The sequence below is a fragment of the Callospermophilus lateralis genome, chromosome X (genome assembly GCF_048772815.1).
Source record: "Callospermophilus lateralis isolate mCalLat2 chromosome X, mCalLat2.hap1, whole genome shotgun sequence".
Taxonomy (NCBI): Eukaryota; Metazoa; Chordata; class Mammalia; order Rodentia; family Sciuridae; genus Callospermophilus; species Callospermophilus lateralis.
In genome coordinates this window covers 91,508,032-91,514,945 of record NC_135325.1, presented here as the reverse complement: position 1 = coordinate 91,514,945, position 6,914 = coordinate 91,508,032, and positions in this window count along the sequence as shown.

The following is a 6,914-nucleotide window of genomic DNA, read 5'->3' as shown; positions in this document are numbered from 1 at the left end:
GTAATTGAGCTATAATTCACATACTATGAAATTGTCCTTTAAAATTATGTTCAACTTAGTGGTTTTAGTGTATTCTTCAAGTTAGGTAACTGTTACCACTATCTTATTCCAGAATATTTTCATCGCATTCCAAAACACAAAACACCATCTTCATTAAAAAGTCACTCTCCATTTTCTTCTTGACTCAGCTCTTGCTAACAATCCACTTTTTGCCTCTTTGAGTATGCATTCTATACGTATTGTAAAAATGAAATTATACAATATATGTTTTTTGTGAGTTTATATGAGTTTTAGGATGGATTTTTATATTTCTGAAAAAATGTCAATAATTTGAGTTTGATAGGGATTGTATTAAAGCCATAAATCACTTTGAGTAATATTAACCTAATAATGTTGTAGCAGTATTAAATATTCCAATCCATGAACATGGGACTTCTTTCCATTTATTTTTGTCTTGTTTGATTTCTCTCAACATCATCCTATAGTTTTCAGTGTACAAGTCTTTTACCTCCTTAGTGAAGTTTGTTTCTAATTTTTTTCTATGCTATTGTAAATGGCATTGTTTTCTTGATTTCTTTTTCAGAATGTTCTCTATAAGTTTAATGAAATCCATCTTGTTTTTGCATTTTGATTTTTTTTGCAAACAGTCTTTTAAGCCAGCCACCTGCAGGTTAGAACATTGTAAAAATGTCTGCCTTACTTCCTCCTTTTTTGCGGGGGGGGGCATGGGGGTTCAACCCGTGATTGAACACAGGGGCGCTCAACCACTGAGCCACATCCCCAGCTCTTTTTATTTTTTTTATTTTGAGACAGTGTTTTGCTAAGATGCTGAGGTTGGCTTTGAACTTGTGATCCTTCTGTCTCCACCTCCCAAGCAGGTGGGCTTACAGGCATGCACCACTGCACCCAGCTACTTCCTCCCTCTTGAGTGATGGAATAGAGAGTTGGACTGCTGCTTCTTCCCCACTGCATCCTGTCATGCTAGGGAGTGGGTGAGACAAGTGTAACTACAATGGTTCCTCATTACATTCCTTGAATGTGACATTAACTTGGTTCCTACAGATTTTTGACTGTTTTCAGAGCTCCTATAAAGTTATTTCAGTCAGTCTCCAGGTTTTTTTTTTTGTTGTTGTTGGGGAACAAATGCCCATAGCATCCTATTGTGCCATCTCTGACATCATCCCAAATTCAAAAACAAGTGATTTTAAAAGCTAAAATGTGGCTTTTTATTTTCTAAGCTAAATATCCTATTTTCTTCAATTATCTTAGAAATATCTATATAAATCCTCATGATTCTTGATACATGAACAGTGAAATTAGATTATTCCATTGACAGATTTTATGGGGGCTGGTAGGTTCTCTTTGCCATCTTATAAACTCAAATTTCCTTCAATTCTCTTTAATTACATTTTAAAGCTGTGCAATTACAACATATTTGAAAGAGCAGAACAGAATTTAAAAATGAGATCACTTGTTCTTTCTTGTGGTCTATCAACATTGTATCATCTTCCCCAAATTCTACTTCATTTTGATCATGACCTGTCTAAATTCTCTTTTTATATTCACCTTGAGTATAATTACAAAACTTTTTAAATCAAGGTTCAACAAAAAGCTTTATTTGTAGTTTCACTGATTGCTTTAGGTGTTTGTTTTCTTTTATATACACTTGATTTATGAGAACTGCATCATTATCTTATGTTCTAGAGCCTCACATAATGGTATTAGACATGCCACTTTGTTTAAACTTTGATCTCTTCCTTTCTGACATCCAAGAAATACGGCAGTATTCAGATATCTCAATTGCATGTGAATCTATAATTATCAAAATGATGCTCACTTTTTGAAAAAAGGTGAATTTAAAAAATGGAGCAGCCTCCTTGCAACTAATTATAAATGATAACCATTCCCTTATATGAACCAATTTGTGTCTCAGAAGCACAGGGTTACTTACTCCATAAGCACTTCCTCTCAGCCCCATCCAACTCTGTATCTTAAAATTATATATATTCATGTTCTTTATTCTCTTGAAAAAAAAATGTGCTTACACTCCTGTATAAGGTCACCAGGGCTATTGTAACAAAGTACCATAAACTGGGTGGCTTAAACCACCAGGGATTTATCCTTGCAGTGTTCTGGAAGCTGGAAGTCTGAAATGAAGGTGTTAACAAAGGGCCACACCCACTCTGAAATTTTTTTGGGCCTCCTCCTACCTTCTGGTGGTGGCCAGTCATGCTTACTGTTCCTGAGTTTCAGGTGTATCCACTCCAATGTTTCTTTCTTTCATCACATGGTATACCCCCATGTGTCTCTGTGTCTTTTCTTATAAAGACATCAATTGCATTGTATTAGGACCACCTTGATGACCTCTGACTGCAGACATCATTTCCATGTAAGTTCAATTCACAGGTACTGGGGGTTAGAACTTCAGCATATCTTTTTATGGGGTACAATTTAATTCATAACACACTCCACAGTAAAAATGCAAAAAAGTGATTAATTCTAAAATAAAACCACCAGTTTTTCAATTACTTTGATAAGCATCACTGCAGACATGCTCCCTAAACTGCATCTTTCAGCAGTAAAGAAAATTGCTAAAGATGATGAGACATTTTAGGAGAACTGAATTCTAATTAACTTTGTCACTGATTAACTTTGTCAGTGTTCTTCAGGAAGCAGGGAAAGGATTTAAAGATTAATGCAGGTTGTCACAGGTGGTAGCAGACTAGGACCCAGATGCTTATGCATCCTTTCACCCCTTCGTGGAATATGTTTTGTTTCAAGTAAAATACAAGGAAAAAAAATTGAGAAAGCATGTAATACAAGTGACTTCTTAAAACTTTTCTCCTTTGTTGCTATCCATCTGTTAGTGAAAATAATAAGAAATAGAAATAGAGCCAGAATCAAGGGATTGAAATAAAATTTTGATAAGAAATTTCATAAGAAAATCTGGCTTGGCTAATCAGTTCCTGAACAAAATACAATCCGTAATATATGCGCTAATATTTCTAATAAACATACTAGTATATTACTATTTTAGAAGTAAAACACATTGTCATTCATACCATACTATAAGAAAATGCTGTCCTGGCAATTTTGTACATTAAAATCAAAGCAATGTCTTTAAAATTTGGGAGGATTTTTCTCCTAGGAATTGGTGAGAAATAAAAAATTATAAGGGAAATCTGGACTTCTTCAAGACTCAAAATCCCATACTTAATAAGAATTGTGCCTCTAGATATTCAGATTATTGTTCTTTCAGATAGTGAATTATACATTTATTCAACTATTTATCCCTCCCCAAATAGAAGACAGTAAAGAGAAGGACTTTATACAAATTATTACTGTTTGACAGTGCACTTAGGATAATAATGAACACATAGTAGGTACTCAACAAGTACTTCTTGAATAACTAAATAGATTAAAGGACCCTGGAAATGATGGGTATTAACTCCATATTAAGATTTGTACAGTCCTGTTATGAACTAGATTTTTAATAATTTTTAATTAAAACTGGATAATGAATATGAAAGAATTTTAAGTTGTAAAGTCCCTTACAAATATAAGCTATTCATATAATTAATGATTTGATACATGACATTTTTAATAAATGAAAGCTTTTTTTTCTTATGGGGCATTTATTGTTTCTCTTCAAGTATTTGATTTTTTTCATTAAATTAATTTATTTCTCTGGTTCATATGGTAAAATAACTTTCAAATGTCTTTCATGGGAAATATATATATATGGTTGTGAGAATGGACAACTCTGCCTAATTATGTTAATATTGTAGGACTTGAAATACACTATTAAAATCAAGCTTCACCATAGCTCAGATGTATTTATGAGATAACCACTTTGTAAAACTCTTCATAAAATCTGCACTGTTCAAATATGAGTTAACATAAGTTAACATTCTTTCAAAGAAATATAGGTAATTTGAAAAGTAGTGTCATGATAAGAGTTACTTTGAGGTAGTTATATAGAAACATGGTTAACATTTAAACACTGTTTTTATTGAAAAGAGTAGTCTTAGGGTTTCCAATTCTGAATGAGAAAAGAAAAAAGAACTGTGGGTGTGCAGGTTATATAGAACAGACAGTAGTGGGCTTGTCATCTCTTTACATTCTTGCTGCTATGCTCAAAACTTTTCTTGGCTAAATCACTGCAACAGACTCCTCCTTGGCTTCCATGATTCCAGTCTTGCCCCCCAACAAACCATTCTCTGTGGTCCATCCAAAATTAACTTTCTGTGAGGTAAATGTGATCATGTTACTTTCCTGTTTAAAATCTTTTAATAGCAATCCATTTCCTTCTAAATAAAGGCCAAACTTGTAACCATAGCTTTTAAGATTCATTACTCATGCTTTTCTATCTGGTCTCCCTTCTCAAGAACTTTCTGCTCACTGCTACCATCACTATCCCATCCTCAAGCTCCAGTTATAAAGAACTAATCAGAATTCCTCATTGTCATTATTTTCTCTGTAGCTCTGGATCTTTATCACATGATAAACCTTTATTTATTTTTTGGTACTGAGGATCAAATCCAGGGCCTCACATATGCTAGGCAAGTGCTCTACCACTGTCTATATCACCAGCTCTCCTCTAATAATTATTTTGAACAGTTATAGGTTCACAGAAAACTGAATAGAAGGTACAGCCACCTCCCATATCCCCATATATCCTCTTTGCCACCCACATGCAGTGTTATCATTAACAACACCCACCACCCTAGTGTTATATTTGTTACAACTGATGAACCTCCATTAACACATACCTCCCAAAGACCATAGTTTACATTAGGGTTCACTCTTGGTGGTATAGATTTGATGTCATGACAAACATATGACATGTATCCACCATTATGGTATTTTACAGAATAGTTTCACTGCCCTAAAAATCTTCTGTGCTTTTCCTATTCATCCTTTCCCCTAAACCCTTGCCCAACACTGAAGTTTAACTGTCTCCATAATTTCAACAGAATGCCATAAAATTGAACTCTTACAGTATGTAAACTTTTTTAGTTTGGCTTCTTTCAATTAATAATAATATGCAGTTAAACTTTCTGTATGTTTCTGATGTTTTTGCATTCCAACCAGCAATGAATTGAGAGTTCCTGTTGCTCCACATCCTTGCCAGCAATCATTGTTGTCAGTGTCATGAATTTTGATCATTTGAATAGATGTGTAGTGGTATCTCATTATTGTTTACTTTGCATTTCCCTGATGATATATTATGTGTATCATTTCTTGATATAGTCTTTTTCCATCTATGTATCTTCTTTGGTGAGTTGTCTTTTAAGACCTTTGGCCCATTTTAAAATCAGATTGTTTATTCCCTGATTGTTGAGTTTTACAATTTCTTTGTATATTTTAGCCAAAAGTCCATTCTTTATCAGAAAAGTCTTTTGAAGATATTTTCTTTCAGTCTGATTCTTGTCTTTTCATTCTCTTTATAGTATTTTTGTAGAGAAGAAAGTTTTAAATTTTAATTGAAGTCCAAATTATTGATTACTTCTTTCATTGATCCTGCCTTTGATGTTGTATCTAAAAAGTAACCTCCAAATCCAAAATCATCTACATTTTCTCCTATTTTATCTCAGCTCTAAAAGATTTATACTTTTGCATTTTGCATTTAGTACTGTAATCCATTTTGATTTAATTTTGAGAGGTATTAAATCTTTGTTTAGATTTAGATTTATTGCTCAGTTTAAAGAATGCTTCCTTGACATCTCTAGGCACAATTTAGTTTTTTTTTCTTTGTACCTTTTACTCTATGAGCATGCCTCAATCATGATATTACTTTATTATATTTTTGTTCTTTGCTGTTTTAGTTAATGTTTGTGCTACTGTGACCAAAGTACCCCATAAGAACAACTTACAAGGGGAAAACTTTCTTTAGGGCTCACACTGTCAAAGATCTTAGTATGTGGAAAACCAACTGCATTGTTCTGAGCCCAAGGTGAGAATGAGGGACCAGCTCAGTAGAAGAAAGATGCTCAGATCATGGCAGGGTCAGTAAAGCAGAGAGAGAGGGGAAAGGAACACAGATGTACCCTTCCAGGGCATGCCTCCAGTGATCCATCTCCTCCAGCCACACCCCACCTGCCTACAGCTACAACTCAGGCAGTCCAGTCAAACTAGGATGGACTGGTTATATTACAGTTCATTTTATCTGTAAATATTCCTGCATTAACACTGGAGCTTTGAGAAGACATCTCAAACCATAAATTTGCTGCTCTCACTCTCTTCTTTATACATAGTATCCCAGCAATGTTTCTGATACAAAGCTGATGTTCAGTAAATATTTTTGGAATGCTAAACCTATCAATACCTCAACAAATCAACCCATAACACTTGTTATCTAAATAGTGATAAACAAGCAATAGATCTTAATGTAAAGAGGCACTAAAGCAGTTTCAATTGATTCTCAGAGCTGCAGAATAAAACAAAGAAAAAAGTATTATTTTTAGTGGTCAAAATTTATGAACAAGATATTTTTCTCATAGTATCATAGTTGAAGCAAATTAATGTTTGTATTCACAACACAGATTTCTGAAACTATTTAGTGTTGAATTAATCTATAATAAACAGTTATGGCAAATTAACTTTGAGAGGAAATTTACATGCTAAAGTAATTGTGTATCACTACATATCACAAAAATTATTTTCTTACATGTGTTATACAAATATTTATAAATAGTATCAAGATAAATTTAATTACTAAACCAACTAGACTATTAGAGATGGGACATTTATAGCACTTTTATTCTTTCTAATTATGGTGGACTATTTTGTTTTGGACCAATAATTTTTCTGAGAAAACTAGAAAATCTGGATAGCATATAAAATAGCATCTGTTTGAATGCAGTGAAACGTACCAAGATGATATGTACTTGTAGAGATAGGATCTCTAAGAT